Source organism: Lagopus leucura, unplaced genomic scaffold, assembly GCF_019238085.1.
Source record: "Lagopus leucura isolate 7727_CA_CO unplaced genomic scaffold, USGS_WTPT01 Super-Scaffold_100019, whole genome shotgun sequence".
Lineage (NCBI taxonomy): Eukaryota > Metazoa > Chordata > Aves > Galliformes > Phasianidae > Lagopus > Lagopus leucura.
In genome coordinates, this window is record NW_024962273.1 from 8039476 (window position 1) to 8064073 (window position 24598).

Here is a 24598-nt window from a genome sequence, read left to right on the forward strand (position 1 = left end):
TCTTCATGCAATAAATATTCATCTCTATGTGAATTTGTATGTTTTTGTATTTGATTTGGGGGTTTTGGTTTTTTAGGGGATCTTAGGGTTTTTAGTGTTGGTTATTTTTGTTGTTGTTGGTTTTTAATCTCTTAAGAATGCCTGAGTTTTGAGTTTGCCTTTTATGCAGTTGGGATCCGACAATATAACACGAGAAACCCATTACTTATAGGAATGGAATCACAGCAGGTACTGGCAGAATAAAGCAATGGGAAACTTCTGAAGAATACTCGTTGCTTCCTTGCTTTTACCTTTATTGGTGCAAATCATATGTGTTGGTAATAAGGGTGAGGAAAAACATAACAAGTAAGCACAGATTTTTTTTGTTTGAGCACATCTGTTTTATTTCAGTTCAGTGTGATAGCTGGAGGGAGAAAGGGATTTCTTCATGAGGCATGTGTTTAGTTCCAATTCTTAGTAAACTTAAAACAGAAAAGGACATCACATTTTTTTAAATGGATTTCCTCCAAGTTGGTTATAACAGAAGTAAGTCCATTTTTTTTTAGTGTCCATGATACTCTCAGGCAAGTAGAAATATTTCCAGATATTAGATTTTCCTTTAATTGCTTTATGTAGAATACATCCTTTGTTTGCATCACAATTGCATCTGGAAACTCATTTCAAGATGAGGGACCACACTGGGAAGCCTGGCAGGAACAATAAGGGAAAGGCAGTCACTACCCCAGAGTGCTTGCAGCTATCTGGATGAAACTGGGAAAGAGGGAAGGAAGAAAATGGATTTGCTAAGAAGAGCAGTGATTTGCCCAAAGTCATATCTTAAATTACTGCTGGATATAGTTAGGGTATATTTTCTTCTTAATATTATACTAAAATGCATGTATGTCTGGAAAATTGGAACTTATTTAGCAGCTGTGTATTTCATCATATTATGAGAAAAAGCATTTTTTACTCCCAGTGTAGAAGGAAACGTATGAGCTAGATTATATTTTTAGATCAGACTGAATTATTTATTTGATTTCAGTATGATGATGGTTTATTAAATAACATACTGTAAGAAATTCAGGCCACATAGCCATCAAAGAACTAACAAGCTCAATTCTTATGTTTATAAACTTCCTTGGCTTGATAAAGTTGGGAATAGAATAGCAGTTATGGTGTATCCTTGCTCCTTTCCCAGCCTGATGTCATTCCAGAGAACTCAATAAAGATTGAGGCTATTAGACCTGACCTGCTTCTTAGGGAGCAGAGTCAGGCCAAAACAGAATGCCTTTGAAAGTCACTCCCTCGATATACTTGTGGAAGGTAGTGGTGGGTGTCTGTGGCAGAAATGGAAGTGAATGCTACTCTGTTGTCTCAACCACAAGACCAAGCTTCCTGTCCTAATCCCAGATTGATTTTGGAGAACTATAACTCAGGAAAAAAAATCCAAATTTTAAGATATTAAACTTGGCATTGATGATAAGAAAGTGATTAAGAGTCAACCACGGAAAGGTACAATCCAACTGACAGACACAATCTTCGGAGTAGAACCACATTTTCATCTAAACAGGTTTTATTGAATCTCCCCTGAATGCATACATTTGACTACATTCTGCTTTTTTATTTTGGCAGGCACCACAGAAGTCTCAATACAATTCTTGAGGAAATCGATGGGAGTTTGATTGGAGCCATAGAAAGCCATGAAGGGAATTTCAAGAGATAAAAGTCTGGAGCCAGACATTCAAAAATAGCTTTTTAAGTATGTGTCACTGACCTTCCTTATGGCTTGCAAATGCAGTCTGATTACCCCAACAGAGGTTACTTTAAGGGGAAGGCACAAAATTTGGACCAGACACACTAATACTCAGAAAAAATCAAATGTGAATTTGCTTGGGAGCATGAGATTTGAGCTGGGCCATGAAGAGGAACTTGGATTCTGTTCTTACCTGTATCTAGATTTTTCCTCATTTGTGTGAGTAAGCATAGAGTGGGATCAAGGACTGAGTTGGAGCAAATTCACCATGTACCTCTGCAAGGTTATTTGTGAACACATTTGACCAAAGCAATGAGTGACTCCAGTGCAGGGCTGAGTCATCCGTGTGCAAGCTCTTATTACTGTGATGGTCTTATCAGGAAATCTCTAACCCAAAGAGAAAGTAAGAAATCAACTGATTTGTCCTTCATTCCTGTTCAAAGAAGAAAACTTTCACAAGCTTTGCCTGAACTGACTGTCCAGCCAGGGCCTGACTGTGTCTCAAGGACAAAGGAAAACCCCTGAGATGAATATCTCTGAAAACTTGAAAGCAAAGGTACAGCAATATGAAGCAGACTTGTGCTGTAACTGATACTGAAGAAAAGCTCTTCCATCAGATCACTTTCTGAAATAGAGGAATTCAGCAGCTCAGGATCTCTCTTTTGGACCAGCGCATGAGAATCACGGTAGGTTCCTGCATCTGTCTTTTATCTCTGCATTCCTGCTTGTATTCCTTCCATACACTGCTTGTAACCTCTACTATCTTTGGCTGCTGTATTTGTAAGCAGTGTTAAAGATTGTCCTTCTGCAGTAGGTATGACAGAGCTCTTCCTAGGAGGCTAAAAGAACCAAGCAGTGTGGTCACTCTTGTTCTTGCTGGTATCCTCTGACTTTCTCCAGAGTTGAAATAAAGGGGGGGAGGAGAGATGGGTTGGCGAACAACAATATATACCCATTCCTGCAGTGCAACAGCTGCACAGCAGCTCCCTGGAAAACTATCCAATGCCAAACACAGCAATGTCCAGGTCATGTACCAGAGAATGAAGTTTACATCTCTTCTATTATGTGGAAATAGTTTTTTGTGTTTCTCAGATATCAGAGCACTGAGTGGATGACAGGTAATGAAAGAAGACTGTCCACACTTTTGTTTTTATGGGTTCATCTCATTGTCTCAATTCACAGAATGGCAGAAATAAAGCCTTTGGAATTATGCTTAGTGCTGCAGATGATAAGGAAAGTCTTATTGGCTAGGCCAAAATGATAAACTGGATTCTGTTATAATTTTCTTGCTGTTTTTTACCCTATTCCTCTCCCTTCCCCAACTGAATCTTCAATGTCAGTCTAGACAGAAGAAAATACAGTTCTAAAAAGTTAATGTCAGCTCTTTGAAAAGTCTTCAGGTGTCATCCTCAGTATGTTAACCTAAGTCTTTGTGGACTAAGCCAGTATTTCTACCGACACCCCTGAAATTCCCTACTCAGATAAGGAATGTGAGTGAACAGAATAGCTGGCATTGTAACTTTTCCAACACAGAGCAGGAGATTTCAAAAACAACTTTGTTGTCATTCTGGAGAATGTTTGTCTCAGATATTTAAAAGGAAGAACAGAAAACACTTCAGACAAATGATGAGACTTTACTGCCTCTAGCATACTATTGTCCAGAAATATGTTGAAATTAATTTAAATACCTGATTTTATACAATTAGATAATTATATTATTTTCATTATATACAGTTAAATAATTAGATAATTTTGTTACCTGACTGATAATAAATGCACTCCAAATTTGTGCTCTGATAATTACCAGATGCTACAAAATTAGTTATCTATTTACTATCACATGGCAGTCCTTCTCTCAAATGAAATGGGAAATGTTTCCCACCAATTTAACCAGGACACTTTCTGACCAGGCAGAGATGTTCAGAGCTGTTCCATAGGTAGTTGTTGGCAGAAGGTTTTAAGCTGCTACAATATTATGTTTAAACACTTTCTGAATTTTAATTATGTACCAATGTTATAGTTTTCTTCAGAGAGATATCTTCAAAATGATATTCCTTTTACTTTGAAATCATAAACCCAGTAGATGAAATGTTGATTTTTTTTCTTTCCTTTATCCTAAGGAGTTGTTTTCTCACCCTTCCTTTTTGTTTTCCTCATTGGAAAGAATGAGGAGCGTGTGCTAAAGCTAAACTGAGAACTATGTGAGAAACACAGAAAAAAATATTGTTTTATGGAAAAATAAGTAAATGAAAAACTGTTTTGTTTTGAAGCTACTGGACAACATAATTTCCAATGTTATTTAAACACAGACCAAATTTTGGCTATTTGCACTAGCTCCTGAACATGTTTGTGTGAGTATTTTATAAGATGGGAATTCATATGCCGGAGGTGAATGCTTTTCTGCAGCTTACAGCAGGAGGAGCCCTGGATGCAGGTGGGATCCATATGATCTTTTTGTAAGGTGTTAGTTTGGGTTGGCATCATTGCCAGAAGATGATGTTTCTCTTGATCTGTAGCTCCAAACATGCACTTTCTGCCTACCTCATATTCTCCTTGAACTCTTTGCTTAGCAATTGCAACCATTGCCTCTGAGGGGCTGCAGGATTTGGCCACATGATTTAATTAGGACCTTAATGAACGGCAGTGAAAGAAAAGCAACACCCAATCAATACGCTGGGGCATACAAACATTTATCAGAAAGAATGCAGAGTGCTTTGCAGTTATTCCTCCACTTATTGCTTCTGGCAGTTACATCTGCATCCATCCATTTTCTTCACTCTATGTGAGACACTTAAGACATTTATTTATGTAAAAGGAAACCTCTATGGCTTCCTAGTTTAAGCTAAGTAATATTTTAAATGATTTACCATTATTTATCCTGGATCTAGATTAATACCTTTCTTTTCTCTCTGTTCCATAATTTGGGTGTTTGTACCTTCCAGGCTACCTGCTCTTATTATAATTATATTATAACATACTGTGTTTGCTTCCATTAAGTATGTGTATATGAACATCTTCATAAAACATACAGACAGCCCTAACTATTTAAACCTGTGGGATAGAAATCAAGACAACATCTGAGAAAAGATTTTTTTTTTTCTTTTGTCTACAGAGCCTGCTGTGGTTGCTCTGTCAGCTGTTCATTAAAGTTATATTGCTTCCTTTATCTCTTGTGCTATGGAACACAGGCACCTCCATAATGAGCTTAAACTACCACGAGCTAAGAATAGAAAACTCGATTTCAGATCTTGGGAGGCTGAGGTTGTGGTGGTACATAGATAATCAAGCAATATTAGCTGTATAGTGGTGTAGGGCAGGGCTGCGGGATTGTTTATGTCAGGCAAGCACAGTAAATATCTGTTTTCAGGGCTCTCTGGGTTTCTTCCCTCCCACCTCCTGATGCACTTTCAAATAAACACCACTGCTCCCTTTTTATTAATATCCTATCTATGTGACTAGCCAGCCATGTTTGTTTTTGGGGAATAGAGCCCCCTGTAATCTCATTTTCTTGTTAGGAGAAAGTTAAGAAGGAGTCTCAATCACCCGGCTGATTAGGATTAGAAAAGCACAGGGCAAAGTCAATGAAAAAAGCAGAACTTAGAGAACAAGTGCAAGGAAAACTTTCATTTCCAGATGTTTTTAATGCTGTGAATTCATAAAAATTAAATAATTCTATAATACTTTAAAGTTTTGTTTTTGTTGTTTTATATTTTTCTCCATAATAGCCTCTTCCTATGATACCTTGTGAATGTATCTCAGTGACCTTTCTTACTGAAATAATATTTCCATGAATAACATTTCTTATAATGCTGTAATTAAATAGTTACGCAGTTAGGCTGTACGTTTGGTGGCAAGGAGGAAGAAAGGGAAATAAAAGCCTTGTCCTTGCACATCTGATTGTTGATTGATTAGCAAAGCACAGGTTCTCAGAGTGTGGGTACCTTGTGCAGAACAGATTTATTCTTCTGCTCACTGAAGTTGATTTTGGAGGCTTCTGCTCCTTGAGCTCTGCAGATGATGCCTCCAAAACTAGGGGTAGCTTTTTGATAAGCTTTCAGTTCAATAGTACTATATTGGCTCTTCTCACTATTCCACTGACTTTCAGTCTTAATATAAATTCTCCTTGTAATGATTAAAAAGTCTGATCATAGTTCATAAGGGTTCTCTCTAGAATGCTAAATACTAACAAAAAAAAGGCTCCATCAGAACAATTCCTCACCACCATATAGGTCCTGCTTCCTTCATGTGATGGTCCAAGATTTGTTACTGATTGCATGTAAAGTTCAGATAACACCATATACTTTTTGACAAGATATTATCCTCAGTTAGATAATCTAAGTTGATACAAAGAGAGACATCTCTAAGCATCTCACAAGACATGTTTGATAGAAAACAGAAAAACAGATCAAAGTGGGGCTTCTCTTTCCCTGGGTAAATCCAGGGATGTTTTCCTTACGTAAGGAACCTCCTAAGGAACTTCCGGAGAGCAAGGTAGGTGGGAAAGGCTAACCTTACGTTTAATCTACAGGTAACTCCTGTTGCCTTCTTATGCAAAATGCTTTTGTTCTGCAAGTTCTCCTGCTAATACCTAGGAAAGCAGGCAGACCAATGCTTATTTAAGGGCAGTAAAGTTAGTGGACTTTAGCCTTTAATGAGCTGAAGATGCAGTTCAATTGCAGTTCGTTTGTAGATATCATTAGCTTATATCTCCAGGGGTCATTGGCAGACATCGTTAGCAGGAGGTCATTAGCAGGTTTAGTCGATATCAGGAAAGCTTCTGCAGCCTGGGAAAGGTGAGTGCAGATGATGCTTTATTAGTGCCTAATTCAGTGACGCTGGGTGCCTGCTAGGAGTTGTCTGAGCTGAGTTGTGATAATTCAGGAGGGAGTCCTGACATCTCCTACGGTGAAAGGTTTGGGTAAGTCAAAGGAGGCCTCCTTACTTTTGGGACTTGACTCACATAACTTCAAAAAAATAATTATGTGACTAGCTTGATAATACAAATGGCAACTGTTGATCTGAGCAGTCTTGTGCTGGTGTATGAGGTGAGGATTTTTTGGAGGGTGGGATCTGGTCTAAGTTGTTAGTGGGGTATTTGTGGTTGGTGGTATCGCTGTTACTGCTTACCTCTGAGGAAGGAGGGATGTGATAGTCTTGGTTATGCTGCTCTGGTCAGAGAGGGAGTATGCAGGGGGTGCTGCTGGGGGCTGCAGAAGTGCTCCTCTAGATTTTAGGAGGAGGCTTGTCAGGCTGCTAGGACCTGTATGTGGGCTATGGAGTACAAGGAATACTTTTAGGATTGTGTTTCACGTGAAGAGTTCATGCTCCCCTTGGGTTTGGTCTTCTGTGAGATCTATTAGGTGGCTTTAGTGTGGAAAAAAAACACCTCTTTTTCTAATTAATCTCTATTTGTTAATGAGCTGCTAAATAGGTAGCACATCTGGGTAGTCTCTTGGCAACCTGGAAGTTATCCATCTGATTTCTTTTGCTTATCCATGGGATTGTTTGCTCCGAGCTCCCCCTGGGGCTCAAGCATGTATAAGAGGATACCTCCTGTCCTCATTATGCTTCATTGTGCTTCACTTACATCCTCCTGTAAGTCCTCAGCAATTGTGCTAGGCCATTCATAGCTTTCCTTAAGAATCAAGGAACTTGCGTCCATGGCAATGATGATCAGTTTGCTCTGTTCTGAGAAGTATCTGTGTTTCAGACAGGCTCTTTTCCCACTAGAAGTTGCTAATTTGCTGAAAGCTAAATTCATCTATGGTTTCTGGATACAAATTTAAAAAGAAAAGCTGGAAGTGAGCCTTCACCATGTTTCACATCAGAAACGTCCAGGTTTTCTCTGTTTAATGACTATTTTTATTTTTGTCTTGATCTAAGAGTGAAACCCATAAATGAACATTGTGCTTAACTTGAAAGAGCTTGGGGCATACGGTGTAATTAAGTTTGGAAATTTGACATTTGTTCTAGTTGTCTGTTTTTTTTCCTTCCTGGAGATGAAGAAATATCAAATTCATGCCCCACAGATGTAAAATATATGCTATGTTACATTCCTTTTCCTAGTAATTGGTAAGAGAATGTAAATGATCAGAGGGGCTGCAGTTGAACAGCTCTGTTGCTGTTACTTATACACCTGATTACAAATGTTTAGTTGGTGTTCCTCTTTCTATGTACAACTAAGAGCATTCAATGCTTTTCATAGGGGGAGACTTACTTAATGCAATAGGCAGTTCACGTGTTCAGTAATATCTCCTAAACTCTCAGAAAGAGTCAATTTTGCAATTGGCTTCAACATTGGTGCAATATTTTGCAATTGGTTCAATAAGGACATAAGAATCACAAAAGGCATATTGGCAAGATGGTGTAAATTAACACATAATGGTACCTAAGTAAGTTCCAGTTACAGCATATTAATCTGTATCCAGGTCTAGGATATTTCTAGTCAAGCATGAGAATGCTTTTCTCTACAATATGAGGGTGTTTCAGAGGAAATAAATGATTCCCAATCTTCTCTTATTCCAGCTTAGCTAATCTCTCACCTAAATGATTTTCATGGAATGAAATATTGCTGTAAGGGTGATATTTTCTTTAGATGCTTTTTTTCCCACAGGCAAACCCTGGAGACCAAATGAAGTGTTCTTAAAAGATATTTGTTCATAAGTTGGAAATGAACTGAAAGAGCACTTTTAAAACAAAATCCTGGAGTCTTATCTTTCCTCCCCAGTAGACTAGAGGATTCCATTCTCCTCACATGTTGTTATTCTCCACCAGCTTACTCTTCATCCAGATGTATTGTTTAACATACCAAATTTATGGGTAGTATTTTATGGTTGGCATCATGAATTTCCTTTCCAGCGAACTTGTCCAAGTTTATATACAGTATCTACAACACTTAAATTGGGTCTCCTAGATTACCAGTGCAGTTTCTTAGATATCTTTTTTTTTTTTTTTTTAAAGTAATGCTGGAAATTTGAAGCTCATCTCGCCTAGATAACAGGCAAAAATGTGACCACCTTGTCTGAGCCAGTTTTCTTAGCTCATCTCCCACAGACAACAGAGAAATGGTGGGCAGTTGCCTTTCAATGCTATTAATTCTCTACTTGATACAAAGGGTATGCATTTGAAATAACCACATTTTTGGTTACTAAGGATAGAAGTTACTATGGGTAGAAGAGATGTAAAATTTAATAGGATACAAAAGAAAAAAAAAAACACAACTTGTAAAGTTCTAATTATGTTTTTGTTATATATGGTAGCAGCTTAAAGTAATAAAATTTATTTCTTTCTACTTTGATATATATATTTAAAATGTTTATTAAATAATTGTATGCAGATCATAAATAAAGTTCACTTGTCTCTACCTCCTTCGTTGTGAGATCCCCCTTCATAGAGGTGCAGAGAGAAATGGATGTGGTAGACCTTTTCAGATGATTTCTAAATTAAATACAGTAAATTCCTCTGTAATATGACTCCTGAGACCTGAAGATCAAAGCCTTACAAGAGATTTATCAAAAAGAAATAATTTTTACGTAGAATATATGGTAACATTGGCTAATGTCATGTCATTGTTTCACTTATCATGTGAAAGAGTTGCACTGCTTTTTTTTTTCTGGTTCCTTCACTAGTTGAGGAGGGAAAGATGGCATCAGGAATCAATTTGTTCTTTTTGAAGTTTACCTTGCAGCTTCAGTGTTCTTTGTCCTGTGAGCCCATATGGCCCACCGTGCCCTGCATATGAGCATATATGTACTGTTCTGCATGCTGAAATCCAAGTCCTCTTCAATATAAATCTGAGAAAGCTCTGTAATGTGTGAATCTGATCACTCTGATTGGTAGTGATTAGCTGCAAGCTAGAGTATGAATGAGCAGGCTGACATACATCATCTTTTTATATGTGGCTAATGAAATTGCATTTGGATTGGTGAAATATTTATGGTTGAATTTGTGACTTGCTTCATTCACATCAGGCTCATGGTTGCACTCTGGGAATGGCGGGAGGGAAATGTGAAATGGCTCAGTTGAAACAAAGAAAAAAGACTTTTTTTTCTTTGCCCTTCCAGCCCTGATCTGAGTGAGTCTGTGGCCAGAAAGCATATGAGATCATACTGGCAAAGCAGAAAAGTGAAATTACTTGCAGTGTATATTTTTTTTCGTAAAATTATCATCACAGTAACCAAAGAGGTGTTGAAGAAGATGATCTTTTAATTTAATTTTATTATTATTATTATTTTGTCTTGCTACTCTTATTCTGCTGTTTCTTTTTCCTCAAATTCCATTAGATCAAGGAAACAACTTGGGAAGAAGCATGTGAAATAGGGGTTGGATAGAAAGCTGTAGGGACAACTATTTGGAATGTTTTTTGTATTTCTATATAGCCTGTACTGTGAAAAGAGATGCTCTGAGATAAAAATCAGCTTTTCTAAAAAACAGCTAGAAAACAGGGAGGTGTTTGGAGCAGCGGACAGCTAGGGAAATTATAGGGAGGGATGAGCAAACTGTCTTCATCCTACTTCATTTCTTAGGAGCCTAGGAGTGTGTGATAGAGGGAGTTGGGAGGGATAGAGCATACATAGGCCTGCTGTTTTCTGGCAAGATCCCTCACCCCAGCCCTCCTGGAGCTCTGACTTCAAAGGCTGGCAGGAGTTAGTGGTTGGTTCTACTTCCGCATATCCTAAGTCAAGTTCTGCGCTGGGGGGGGGAGCGGGGGGTGGAAATTGCAGGACCAACATAGCTCAGCAGTGACCTCAGAAAGTCCTCTGTATTGTGGTGACATGCTGGGACATGCATCTAGCCTTGGGTTGCTTGTTAGGAAAGGAACATAGAGTCAGTACAACTAAATACTGTCTAATGACTGGAGGTAGCTTAATTTCTTCATTGTCTTCTTTGTGCAGAGTCATCCTCATGTTGAAACTTGTAATTTAAACTGAGTCACTATCCAGCAATATCTGCATTGAAAGGGAGAGACAAGGGCAGAAGAGCAGTAAATTCATGTCAGCATAAGTGTATTTCAAAAGGTTTGCATCGTTCCAAGTCTTGGTAATGGGACAAACTATCCCCTAACTCAGCTAGTTGTCTTTTTTTATTGATTGATTTCATCAGAACTTCTCTTTCATGTCCTCATTCTAAACTGCCCTTACATTCTTGGCATCTTGTGATATGAAATCAGTATTTCAGCTTCCTAGTGTGTATGGACTGTCATCAAATTAAACATGATCCTGAAATATTCGTGATCTGGATTTCACTCACCTTGCTCAGGAGAAGGCAACGTACAGACTGAAGGAGCCATTGTGGCAGAAGTGGTGCTGTTGTTTAGGTGGAGAGAAAGGGAGCTTAATTACATAGAACGGAAAATCTGTGTGATACCTGCATTGGGGTTGTTGGTAGGCAAGAAACGTGTGGGAGATCTGAGAGTCTGACTCAATTCTTGTATGCTGGCTTCCAAGTGCTTCAGCAACTGGAGCTGATGGCTTGAAATCCAACTAAACAATTTTATACCATCATGGAAAAAATCTTAACTAGCTGTAAACTTGCTTTTTTTTTCTTTTCAATTTCTAATTTCTCAGTATGGATAATGAGGCCACTGATGAGGTGGGTTTGTGAGGCTCAGCGATTATCTATAAAAGATCTCATATCTTGAAATGCGGATTGAGTTAACTGTGGTTTTCCTTATCAATTGACTCTGCATGTATTTTAAGGGACAGCTTAGCTGTACATCTTAGCAAAGAGCTCCATTTTTCAATCCTAAAAGGAGATGGAAAAGACAGGTAAAGTGATGAGATGTAACCAGAAAAAGCAGTAAAGTGATGAAATCCACTCTGAACGCCTTGCTATGTTAGCTCAGTCTGTCTTCTGGGCTGCCAGGTGTGCAGGATGATTCATGCAACTTCGGAAATGTTTTACTGCCTACGACAAATTGTCATCTCATTGTATTTAAGTCTGAGTTGATCAAGACCTGAGGCTATACATTAGCATTTACTCATATATTGGTTTCATTTTTGCATGAAATGATTGGAGTGAAACTACAGATGGAAGGCTACCATTTATTTATTTATTTATTTATTTTTTTTTTCAGGGAAATACCATTTTGTTCAAATTGAACTTTTCTGCAGAAAAATTATAAGGTCCCAAAAAATACTTTCTCTTGTCTGAAGAAAAAAAGTCGTTCTCTTCATTCTCACTAAAAAATAATTTGTGACCTGTTGGCTCAATTCAGACATGTCTATGTCTGTCTGAGATGTCTGTTCTGAACAGGGCAAAGCTTACATTTAATCTTTGAATTATGCCAGTCTACATTGTCAGTTAACTCGAATAGGCTACTTAAGTGCTTTGCATACATAACTTGTCCTAAGACAAAAGTCTTCAGCTGGCCTAAATTGTTAAGTTGGCTTTGAGAAACCTCATCACTTTCAACAAAATGGATTTGAGCAGAATAGACTTCTGAAGTCCCAGTGACCTATGCTGTCTATTCCTGTGTTAGTACAAAGTGCAGATTTAGAAAAATACATTGCTCTCGCAAAAGATCACCTTTACCGTTCAGCTCAGATTGAGTAGTTAAAGGAAGTTCAAAAGAGCTCCTTGCTTGAAGATTACTTTTAGATATTCATTGTGGGTGTCATCATTAGACTATGTATGATATTCATTTTGTTCTGCTTTCTTCAACTGATAGCTTAGCCTTACAAAATCCAGCTTCTGGATCCCGTTGACGTGAGCACCTATTATTATTATTATTATTATGCACCTATTCAAAATCTTATTTTCAGTGCCACATTTCCTATTGTTTTTACTATGTGTCTTAATTCATCATTCACCATACTCATTGTGTGACTTGAAACATTTCCAGTAGTTTAAGAAATCCTATGGAGCATGTCTCTAGCTGCCCGTTTTTGACAGTAAGGTCAATATTTTTTTCTCTTACTGATGTGTAATTGTTGGTCTTCAGAAAACCAAGAAAATCTGAAGTTTTTTTTAAAACAAACAAACAAACAAAAAAAACCCCACAAAACAAAACATGATCAATGTAACACTATTGTCATGCTGTTCCTACACAAAGTATTTCTCATTTTCAGCTTTCCCCCTAAGTAATCTCTTAATAGTATATGTACTCATACATGTTGTCTCTTGCTAGTGTTTTGGTTGAGATTCTACATATGAAGCTCTTCGCTCTCATTTGAAATCCTAATGAGAATGTATATTAAAAAAAAAAAAAAAGTGAAACATTTACATGGATAAAATTGAGATGTATATTTCAAAAATAACTTAACAGAAATTGCATCTGTATTTGTGTGGAGAAGATAATCCTGCAAGAGCCATTATGTAAACCTGGAACTGGAGGCTCAGTGCAAGGTTTTGCAGCTCTGAAGCACTGTATGAGGACACAGTGGTGAGCTCTCCTTGCAAGGCTGGGTTTCTTTCAGTGGTAGCTTAATGAATACCCATGGGGAGTTAGCTGTAGCCCACCTAGACAATGGTGACAATGCTACAGTACTGTGTGTCTACTTGAGAGCTTTGAAAAACATCTGAAAGCATATCCATAAAGAAAAAAATAAAATTATTATATGCTTCTCCTAACAAATACTTTTTATGTGAAAACTTCATTGAATCAACGTGTTCATCATTTAAAACTTGTTCTGTAACTAATTTTTTAACCTGCATTAATAACTCTTTAAAATATAAACCATGTTGTGGTCAAGAAAACCTTCCAATCTTACCGAGCAAACTATTTGCTATAGCAATTAAAATGCAAGACACTCAGATGAAGCCAATGAAAGTACAACTGATTAATTAAGACAAATCAATAATAAATATACAAAGTACCTACATGAAGACCATACAAATGTTGTGTTTCTCCAAGATGTCATCTAGGAATGCTTCGTCATTGCTCCAGTGTACGTGAAGCTGTCCATGGGCTCTGATCAGCATTTGCATACTGTTGCACTAGGAGTGGGACTTGAGGTCAGAAAATATTCTCAAAGAGGTGAGAACGAGAAGTTATAAAGATTTACAAAGAAAAAATTGTGTAACAATTATCACTGTAATTCCATCCTTTAATATATCTCTTGAGCAAGTAGGCTATAGCTAGAAATCACTTGCCTCAGCAAAAGATAGGCCTGAGTCTTGTCTCCCTTCCATAGAAAGTGAAATATGGGTTAGGGTTCTGAACCCACTTCTGTGCATTGGGACTGTATCCACAACTGGCAAATGCATGCAGTAACTGACCTTTCTATTGCTTTTTTGAAGATTGTTGCAGGTGGACTCCTGCCACAAGAAAATAGAGAAATGGATTGTAAAAGAGCTTGCTTAGACTTGACAAGTTTGTTGAGCGTTTCTTCCCCAAATTAGAGCAAAAGAAATTGAAGGTAGACTTCAGCTTTCTCAGCTGACATATCTTTGGCTTCAGAGTTGAAAATATTTCAACATCTCTGTGAATTTCAGCAGATATTTGGGTTCACTTTTAATGTGCCTTATGTCAGTACAATGTAGCTGAAAGCCAAAACTCCCTGCCAAGAAAGAAATGTGTCCAATATCAATCATCATGTACTTAGCAGCCTGTGTCCTGTCTGGACCAATGACTTTACTAACTTTATTCACATATCTGAGTTACTTCTTTTTTTGATCCCATAAATAGGATGGTTGCAAGACATAGCCTAGAATATCTGAAGTAATCAAAAATAGAGCTACATGGAAACTATCCTTTTAGATGGATGTATCTCTCATTGGTTTAGAAGAATGCGCGTACTACTCCATAGTAAAATTCCAACCTGGAACAAATTATGAAGGGACACCTCACCATGGGTATAAATCAGCATAGCAATGTCAATTTACAAGGGTTTGAACTCAAAGTTTTTTGCTCCACCTGGAAATTTACTACTTTCACAGAAAAGTGTCTTTCTTAGTAGAAGCACTTTCTATACATGAAAGGAGGAAGCTGTGGAGGAAGGAAGAAAAACATATGCTCTTGTAAATGGGTTTACATGGATCTAAAGAAGATCCGCCTGATCTTTGCAAGAATTCATGCGAGGCTTCTGTTGTTCCATAGTTTCCACTGAGCATGACATGTCTGGAATGCTTTATGATGACTGCGTCATCAAAGTAGTACGGGAAAACAAAAATTGGAGAAATCCCTGAGCCTACGTATTGACTTGCTTTACCATTTTATTGGGTTAGTCATTGTTATAAATCAAATACTAGCTCTCAGAGGTATTTAACAACATCAGACTAGGTGCCACCTCTGAGTATTGTCAGTGCTTCACGTCCTGGGAGCATTGTAATAAAGTAAGGGGGCTGTTCTACTTCTAAAGTAAAGCTGGCCCTGAAACAAGAGAAGGATTTCCTGAGGTTCTGCAACTCCATCTCATGATTCAGCCTTCTGCTCACAGACCAGTCTGCTTCTGTCTCCACACCCTGAGCCTCTCCATTCTCCATGCTCTGTGTAGTCATCCCACCTGGGGAAGAAAGAGATTGTCTGCCAACAGTTAGCAAAAAAGTACCAGGCTACCTTTACAAAAACAAAATTGTTTTCCCCTGTGTACTGTAAACGAATCCCTTCTCTGTTTTAAAGATGGTGAAAAATGCTGCAGAGGTTCTGAACTGGTGGCAAAATATGGGGTGCAGTCAGAGCTGTGTTGTCAAATCTGTGTTGCCTAATGGAAGGTCACCTTCATTTTAAGTTATTGATAAGTCATGCTTTTAGAGCAAGTACTTCTGAATTTTTTCCAGATAATCACATATGCATAGGAGCAGTGATTTCTTCAGAAGAAGTATGTTTTTTCTGAGCACAACATGCTGAAGAATGTGTGCATATGAGTATATAATTCTGCAATTTATCCATCTGTGAGTCCATGTCCAGATTTATTTAAAACGCATTGATGTTCCTTTAGTTCAGTTAAAGGAAGGTTACACTGAAGGCATCAACCACTTGCAGTCACTGAAGCTGTAGAGCTGGAAATATCCTCTTTGGATGATGCCAAGTGCTGCTGCAGATGTGGAGTTCAGAAATGGGGAAGGTCCTTTTTTCACTCAAGCAGACTTGGCTTTTATGCTGTCCGTAGAAAAGAACTGTGATTACTGTGGACTGTTAATGAATTTTGAATTAAAATTTCCAGTCATTGTTATCGTTCTCATAAATCTTACATGTAAGAAACATTGCTCAGAGCCAAATTATTTCAAAATTATCTCTAGTTCATTCTCTTTATGAGAAAAAACCTAGACTTTTGGTTAGGTCTAATGCCAGTGTGACTCAGTACAGATCTGTTCAAACTGTGGGTCTTCCAACTCCAACTAGTTTAGAGGTGGTAGAACAACTTCTTTCTGCTTTTCTAGAAATACTTTTTCCTTCTCCTGTCATCCAAAACAGTGTACAAGTTATGTGTAGGGAATATAAAAGGAATGGGAAAGAGAAGAAAACATATGGATTCCTATTGTGTAAACTAGCGCATCTTCTATTTTTCAGACCTCCAAAGATGCATGGTTTGTGAACAGAGATTTTTGTTAGGTGTAATTAAATTAATTTGCAAGGAAGTTACTAATTTCATTGAAAGCTAGAGATCCTCCCAAGACGTGATTCATCTTAACCTCAGCCCTGGCCTGCAGGGATAACTAAGTCCTTTTCTGAGAAGATAATTTTATTCTAATTCTCAGGCAATCATTGGACAACTTCAAGACAAATGCCAGCTATCAATCTTTATGAGTGAATTACTGCTCTCACAGTGAGGGTGTGGTGAAGTAAAGGATGTCATACTTTAATATCTATAAAGCTTTCTGGATATAATTTTGTGTATAAGCCATAATAAACATAAAAATAGTTTATGACTTAAATGAAAAATACATTTAAGATGACCAAAATTAAAGGCTTTGAATAGTATGGAAGATATTTTTGTTAAAAGGACATAACAATTTAATTTTTCCCTCTTCAAATTAATAATAGTAGACATTTTTGGTAGTGCAACTATTTTCCTGTATTAGCAAATTATTGTTTTCAGTCCATCCACTGCTATATGCCTGAAAGCAATCACTGGAAAAAAAATAAGAAAACAAAAAAACAAAAAAAAAAAAAACAAAAAAACAAACAAACAAACAAAAAAAAACACAGACTTCATTGTTTGCACCTAGTGTTGTATCAGATGGAGGTATCTGAGCTTCAAAGATACTGAAATATTCAGGGGGATTACAAGAAATAAAGAACCAGACTGAAGAACTGCAAAGTCCACGCTTTACTGCCAGCATACACAGTGGATTTTGCTAGCATATAAAATGTACTAGACGCTGCTAATAAGGATAATTATAGTTCTGATCTTGCCAGTAATTTACACAGGCAGACATGTACACCCATACAGAGCTCCATAAATTTTAATAAGGCTCCATGTGGGTTTGGAGGAAGAAGTGAGTGGTGGCATAGATAACTGTTGCATGACCCGCACTCAGGGAAATTATGTGCTCAGTTGTGTACATCTGTATACATTGGGTGAGTGTTTGTGTGCCTGCACGGCCCCGCAGTGCATTAGTGTGAATGGTGTTATTGCATTTGGGAAAGGTCTTTGGAGATGGGTTAATTCTTTTCTGATACCAATTGGCTGTGGTTTAGTTTCCTCATTTTACATCTTCAAAAAAGAATCTTTAGAGTTGGAAGGAAACTTCAAAGGTCATCTAGTCCAACTCTCTAGGATGTGAGGCAGTACACTTTTCTTGGTTTATAGATATCTAAGACACTATTCATTCCTATTTGGTTTACAGATATTTCAAATCTTGTTTGTTCGTTATCTTGATCTATTTTTTTCTAGGTGCTGCATTTACTTTTTTTTTTTAATTTAAAAAAATATTGTGTTTTTTTTTACCTTTTACAAATATGTGCCATGGATTTTTTTCATGAAATGCTGACATTGTGAACTATGATATTTCTGAATTTCAATGGAAATACTATGCTGAATTTGGGTTTTCATTATTCACTGTATAAACTAAATAAACAGCATATTGTTTTATTAATTCATCTTGATCAGTAACTTACAGATATATTGGCAAGCTATTGTTTGAATTACATAAAAAGAAAAAATCATGTAGAAGTAGCCAAATAATTTCCAGACATATCACAGAATCACACAGAATCACCCGGGTTGGAAGGGACCCCAAGGATCATGTAGTTCCAACCCCCAATATGTTGTAGTTGTCTTCTGAACCACAACTTAGGAAAAAGAAGTTCTTTACTTACTAGTAGAAAATCATATAAGTGCTTTTGATTTAAATTTTAGACTGGTTTTCTTTCGAAACACGAAAACCACATACAACACAATGCATGAACTGATGCTAAAACGTGCTTTGCTATTAATCGTGCTTGGAAGCCTATCAGGAAAATGTCATGTTGCCTGCTTTTGCTGCGTTGTATGACTAACAAATGCCACGATCCTCTTGTATTAATATAAGATCAAGTTAAAGAATAATGAAGAAGCCATTGCTGAAGCTGAGTTCCTATGATGAATATACATGAAGCTACTCTTCTTAGAAGTTGTTTTAGATAAGTTCTAAATAAGACAAGTAGTTTCTTGTATGCCCTGTTCTGTGACAGTAGGACTGGGTGCTTGTGGTTCTTGATTCTCAGATTACTGAGTGTGAAGATCTGCAAAACTACTGAGCACCTCATCTGCGGGGCTCTAAGAAATCCATTATAGTCATCACATTTTTTCTTTATTTTGATGAAGAGGAATCAGGTCAGGGGATTTGAGCTGTTTGCCTCAAAGTTTACAGAGTACAAACCGTTTCCAAAATCAGTACTCTAAAATTCTTTTCATACTGTAGATGTGCTGTAGTAAGTTGGATCAGGGAAGTGGATGGTTTTGTGATCAAAACTAAAAGTTGGAGACATTGTGCTGTGGTCTGTAAAAGAACCCTAGCCATGAGTGTTATGGCTTTGAGTTGTTCATCTATTCCTTGTTTTCTATCTCTTAAAATAATTGTGGTTGGGAATTGAAAGACCAGGATTTGGCATACAGGAGGGATGGGATTTATTATAAACAATTGTAAAGCCTTTTAGCAATGGCAGGTAATACTATGCACGCTAAATCCTAGTAATTGTAGAAAAAAGAACTGTTCTGAAAATATTTTGGTTCTTCCCACATTAATTTTTTTTTAATCAGATGAATGCCGAGACTTTTGCTTTCCAAAATTACCTTTGAAGTACCATTAAGTATTTTATAGTGTATTCGTTTCTAAAGACTTGCAAACAGAAATCATCCACTATGCCTTTTAAGCTTTACTGATGCCTCGAATTTATACTGGATATTGATGTGTTAATGCACCAGGAAGTCTTAGTGCCTCAGCAAACAAAATAAACAGCTTTGTGAACTAATGATTTCTCTTTTTCTGTATGTGAATTTATGGTTGCCAGCCCCTTTCTTGAGTTTTTCTTCACAATTCAGGAATTTCTTGGTTTAATTTCAGTTACAAGCCCTCAAAGACCCTTACTGCTACTTTTCTATGAGTTGGGTAATTTGACATTATTGTCATACTTTATGTCTCTGCTGTCCATGGTGTGATTGTAATGAAATTTGTAGGTCCGTGATTAAGAAGTTTGGGATTACCATACATTTGTCAAAAATGTTTGAATGCGGCCCAATTACAAGAAAGGATAAAGGCAGATCAGGGATTTGGTCACACAAACCTCGCTTCTTTATGAAATCAAACTAAAAATATTTGGAGAGGTGGAAGAAATACAGTAAGAGTTTTTTGATCCCTTTATTTGCATTAAACACTATTCTACCATTTGGTCTCTTCTGTAATAATGGCAGAGTTGTTTCATCTCTGTGCTGGTGCTCTGAGCATACACATCTTTTGGAAAGTAGCCCCAAAGAAACCAAGCATTCATTTTTAGTTAACAAAATGTAATTTGATTGCTTTCATTTTTGCTTAATTAAGAAAATGTTTTGGTAAAATGGAACCACAAAGGTAGGAATGAATACTATGAAAAAATTGAGGCAGATCTCAAACGTGAGCCACTCAGCACTCTTCATATTTCATGCTATGCACTTCACAGTTTTTTAGAAAGTAATATTTTAGAAGTACTAAGCATAATGCTTAAACCACAGATTCTGTAAAAAATGAACTGCATAAGCTATTAGCAAGTGCATGCATCATAAACACCTTAGGCATAAGAATCATATCCTAATGCCAAATGCAGCTCAGTTCCATCAGTCTATGTGGAGATGCACTCCTGCAATTTTCTAAGATAAATGTCTAGTTTCATTTATACAATGAGACTAAGGCTTGGGTGAATCTTCTTATTTTTCACCCATGATTTAATAAAAGCAAGCTCAATATAAATATTGAGAGGTTGCTAGTACTGAAAATACCTTTTTTCCCTGAAATTTGTCTTTTCATATTGATCATGGGGGGAGGGAGGGGGTGTTAAGATTTGTCTGCAGAAAAATTGGGAGTATTTACTAAATCGTGGATTCCAAATATTTTCTATTGCATGTTACACTTTCTAATGCATTTGCAAAGAAAACCTTTGTTGAGCTATTTTTTATCCCAGCTACTGGGAACTCCAAATCCCATTTTAACTTCAGATGAAACAGGTAGTGAATGCTTGCACCCTACGTTTTGGTAGAGGTGAGAGAGAAGAGATGTTGCAAACTGCAGTTCCCTGCACCTATTTCTTTGTCACACATCACTATAATAACACAATAAAAGAGCTGCTTTTAATTATTTTTCCAGAACTCATAAGTTTAAAAGAGAGAGAGTATTTATGAGCCCAATTTGTGCTCTAATTCTCAAGATGCTAAAAGATATAGAACATAAAACAGCATCTATTGGGAGCACCCAGTTGTGCCTCTGAAAATGTGTGTCTTGTTCTACATCTCTCTGCAAATAAAATACTGAGCATTAATTTAATCATTAAAAGGATAATGACAATGAGGAGCGATGAAAACATAATCGGGGTAGCTGATTAATAGCCGCAGAAGTGTCATTTTTAGAACAGTTTAAAATATCTCCTGTGCTGTTCTGCAATACAATTGAAATGAAATCATGTGTTCATGGAATAAACCTACTTTAATTATTTCCTGTTCAGGCTTTCCTCTGTTTCCTTGGTTTTAGGAGGAGTTTACCTAGCAAAAACCAATGCTGCTCATTTCCTCAGTGGATTAACTGGGCAATGATGAAACAGAAGCTTCTGTCTGCTTCATTCTTTACACAACTTGGTGTTAAAGAGTGACCTTTCACCCTCAGAGATTTTAAGGATTAAGGATGCTTTTAAGTCTCGGTCTGGTTACTAATCCACCACTTTCACTTGATGTTAAATAAGCACTTCCTGATTTACCCTTTAAATCCTGTAAACATAATAAAACAGAGTTTAACCTTTACCTTAGGATTTTACCACTATCTTATGCTCTGTCAAATAAACCTTTATAAGAAACAGAGAAGAGAAAACTAATAAGCGGTAGCTTGATTTTATATATATGTGTGTGTGTGGTTTTTTGTTTTTTTTTTTTACCTTGGGATATGTAACAAAACATTACAATATTTTTAATATATTCAGGTCAAACAGTTGTTAGGGTGCATTGGGGTCCTTACACTGTGCAAATAATGGAATTTTAAAAAAGCATTTATGAACTATTTGAGATAATGAAATAGATGTTTCATCTGCATTCAGACTGCTGTGAGCAGATGATACTGGAAGGAGCTGAAATGGAAATATATTAAGAGAGATTTCATAATCCAAGGCTTTGCAACTTTCAAGAATATCATTTAGCCTTCAGGCATTGCTTTGTGAAGTCCAACTCCCATCTGGTGTAAATTGCCTGTAAACTGTATTTGCAGCCCAGGAATGATCCTGATTTACACCAGTCATGGGTTGGACACCATATAATTGTTTTTTGCTGTGTTTTTCTCTAGGAGAATGGCATCTGGGCTGGGGAAGTATTCACTGATAGCCACTTTCCATTGGCTGTATTTAATAGTACAATGTTATCGCTGCTCTCCACCAGAATATATCTGTGTCACAGCTGCAAGAGCATCTCCTTATCATTTATTTATGTAAATAACTTCTTACCTATGTAAGTAACCTCGATGCAATTCTCCCAGCCTAAGGCTGGGTGCAGGTTGTGGAGGTGGTCGGTCTCACTGGGAGCCCCTGCCTACACAACAGCTTCAAGGGCTGGAAATCTGGGAACATCCATGCCCAGAAAAATGGTGTTGGAAATGCTTTCTTTAAACAATTACAGCCACTGCCTACCAATTGTTTTTAATGAAGTTTGTTTTCAGTGAGCATCCAAAGTACTTCCTTTCAAAAATTCTGACTTTTTGCACCTTAAAGAGTTTCTGTCTTTATATCTTCTACTAGATAGCAGTAAGTAGAGGAAAAAAATATTCTGTGATAAGAAGTTAATTCCCTCTTCAGAGACCCTAAATCATGGGTCTTTATAACAAAGGAATACAGTTATCTATCTGAAGGGGGACCTTACTTGGCTTTTGATATATTTTTGGGATTATTTATTTTAATTAAATAGAATATCTGCCTTGTATCTTGCAGATATCTGATTGTCTCTGCATCATCGATTGCCTAAGAGAAAATAGAGATGAAGTAATCATTTATACATGCGTGATTTTCATACTGTGATCAGCAATCCTTTTGTCTTCTGCCTTAAAAATATAAAATATCCTTTTCTTTCATGTGTTCTGGTGCTGCTCATAGTCGTGCAAATGACTCAGGCACAACTGTTTGTGGAAAAAGAGTGAGAGATCTGCTACCTGAGCTGGAGAGGAGCTCTTGCCAAAACAAATTCTGAAGCTTTCAAGGTGCTGAATCATGTTTGAACAAAGAACAGCTGACTTCCATGGTGTCTGCTGGGAGTAAGCATGTGACAGCTGTAGTTCATAGATGCATTGAACTCATGAAGCAAAGATTATCTTCATTGCTTCTGGAAAATTATTGAGTTTATTGGGTAGGGATATTTTTGTGAGTCTGTTTCCCAGAATTAGATACTTACAGCACTGAATCATTTTGTCCAGTTGTCTTTAGAGGTAAAATATGGCTCAATTTTTGGGTGGTGCTTTGTGGAGCCAGGAGTTGGACTTGATGATCCTTGTGGGTCTCTTCTAATTCAGGATGTTTTGATTCTCTTGTACGATTCTGAATTTCAATTAAGGCACTAGAAACTATGGTAACTTATGCAAACAAGAATTAAGACAAAGAGAGAAACATTTAAACACAAGAAATTTGATTTCTGGTTTTTACAGAAATTTGGGAAAGGAGTTGAGTAGGAGAAGAAATGGTTTTGTTTTATAGAATCACAGACATTGCTTTATTCACATCTTTAAGTGCTCCAGTGAGACACTTGTAGAGGAAATAAAACCAAAACAACAAATAAGTCTGAGAATATCTTAGAACAGAACAGCCTTTGAAACAACCTCTGGTAGATGCTGAAGACGTGAGTTGTTCACAGCTTTTGAATAACATCCCCTTTGTTGAAGCAGAATTTCACCAAATTTAGCAAGAACAAACCAGCCATTCTACCAGGAAAAGATACACCTTTATATCAAACTATTGATTGCTTATATGTCTGTGTGAATGCTCATTTGGGCTTCTGGTTGTATATGGGAAGTAATTTGACTGCCAAGGGCTTCAGCTGTGCTCAGAAAGTCTGTGTTCAGGAAAATCATGAATCACATGATAGATAAGAGCTTCAGCTAATTCAGCCATATCTTGAACCTTACCTGAGAAAGTGATGAGGTAGGGACTGACAGTGAGGATGGGGTCTTTCTTCTGTGGTTAGGTGGATACCACAAAGCTGACTTTAGGCTAGGAAAACTGGAGTCAGCTAGGAGAAAAAAGTTCCTACAGAAGTGGAGAATGCTCTTTGATTTGTGTTACCAACTTCAAATGTTTTCCACACATTTTATAAATGAAAGGGAGGTGAAGCAGAGGCTGAAAAAGCATGTTCACTTGCACTTCTCTTAAACTCTGCATTAGAGAAATATGGAGCCAAATACATTTCCACTGCATGTATGCAAGATATATGACTACACCAGATATATGCCAGAAAATACCTTATTCAAAGAAGTTACAGAGATTTTTATGTACTTCCTATTCCTTTGCTGTTCTGTTAACTGAATTGTCACTGAACTCACCAATAGGACCAATGGTCTTCTCAAATCATAATTTCCACAGACTTATGCTCATTCTACATTCAAGGAAGCAGACAGCTCAGACTTTAGAGAAAGTCAAGGAAAGGTTTCACTTTCTACTTGAACTGACTTCCCTAGCCAAGAACAACAGAAAGAAAGAAGTGAATATGATACATTTTAATTCTGTAATATATTGACCTGACACACATACTATTATACTGCATTACTTAGCATCTCTTAAACAAAACAGTCTTTTATTGAGCAGTTACCATTCAGACAGGTTATGGCATTTGTAGAGTAATTAGCAACTGTAAAAAATGACTAACAAAATCATTATCTTTAACTAAAAAAAAATAGGCGCCTACATTCTTTCGTATAAAACATTTTTTATAAGCTGTACATGACCAAGGAATATTTTACAACAGATCTTAAGAGGAGAAAATACTAATCAAGGTTTTAAATGTCTGCAGTTACAGTCCTGTAAATGTTCTTGAAAATGAAATGAATAGCTTCCAGAGAGAGAACAACCGTAACCGGGAGGTGATGCAATATTGCCAGTGGGCAGGAATGGGCTGATGGAAGAGCTACTGGGAGGCTTCAGGTGCCATGCAAGCCATCCAGTGTGTGGGAGAAAGGCTAGACCACTGTAAGTCCCCTTTGATGTGATGGTGCTTTGAGTCAAAGTCTATTACCACAAATGCCATGTACAAGACAGGAGGTGACATTCAACTTCACATTGATTTAGAATAAGTA

The 24598-nt window shown here is 37.1% G+C and overlaps 1 long non-coding RNA gene across 1 annotated transcript in view; it reads left to right on the forward strand.

Moving 5' to 3' along the window:
- The first annotated feature begins 2351 nt into the window (after positions 1-2351).
- Positions 2352-24598, forward strand: part of LOC122183731 — a 181033-nt gene continuing 158786 nt past the window's right edge. The window contains exon 1 of the long non-coding RNA XR_006180341.1: positions 2352-2418. This is a non-coding gene — a long non-coding RNA (uncharacterized LOC122183731). The remainder of the gene's footprint in view (positions 2419-24598) is intronic.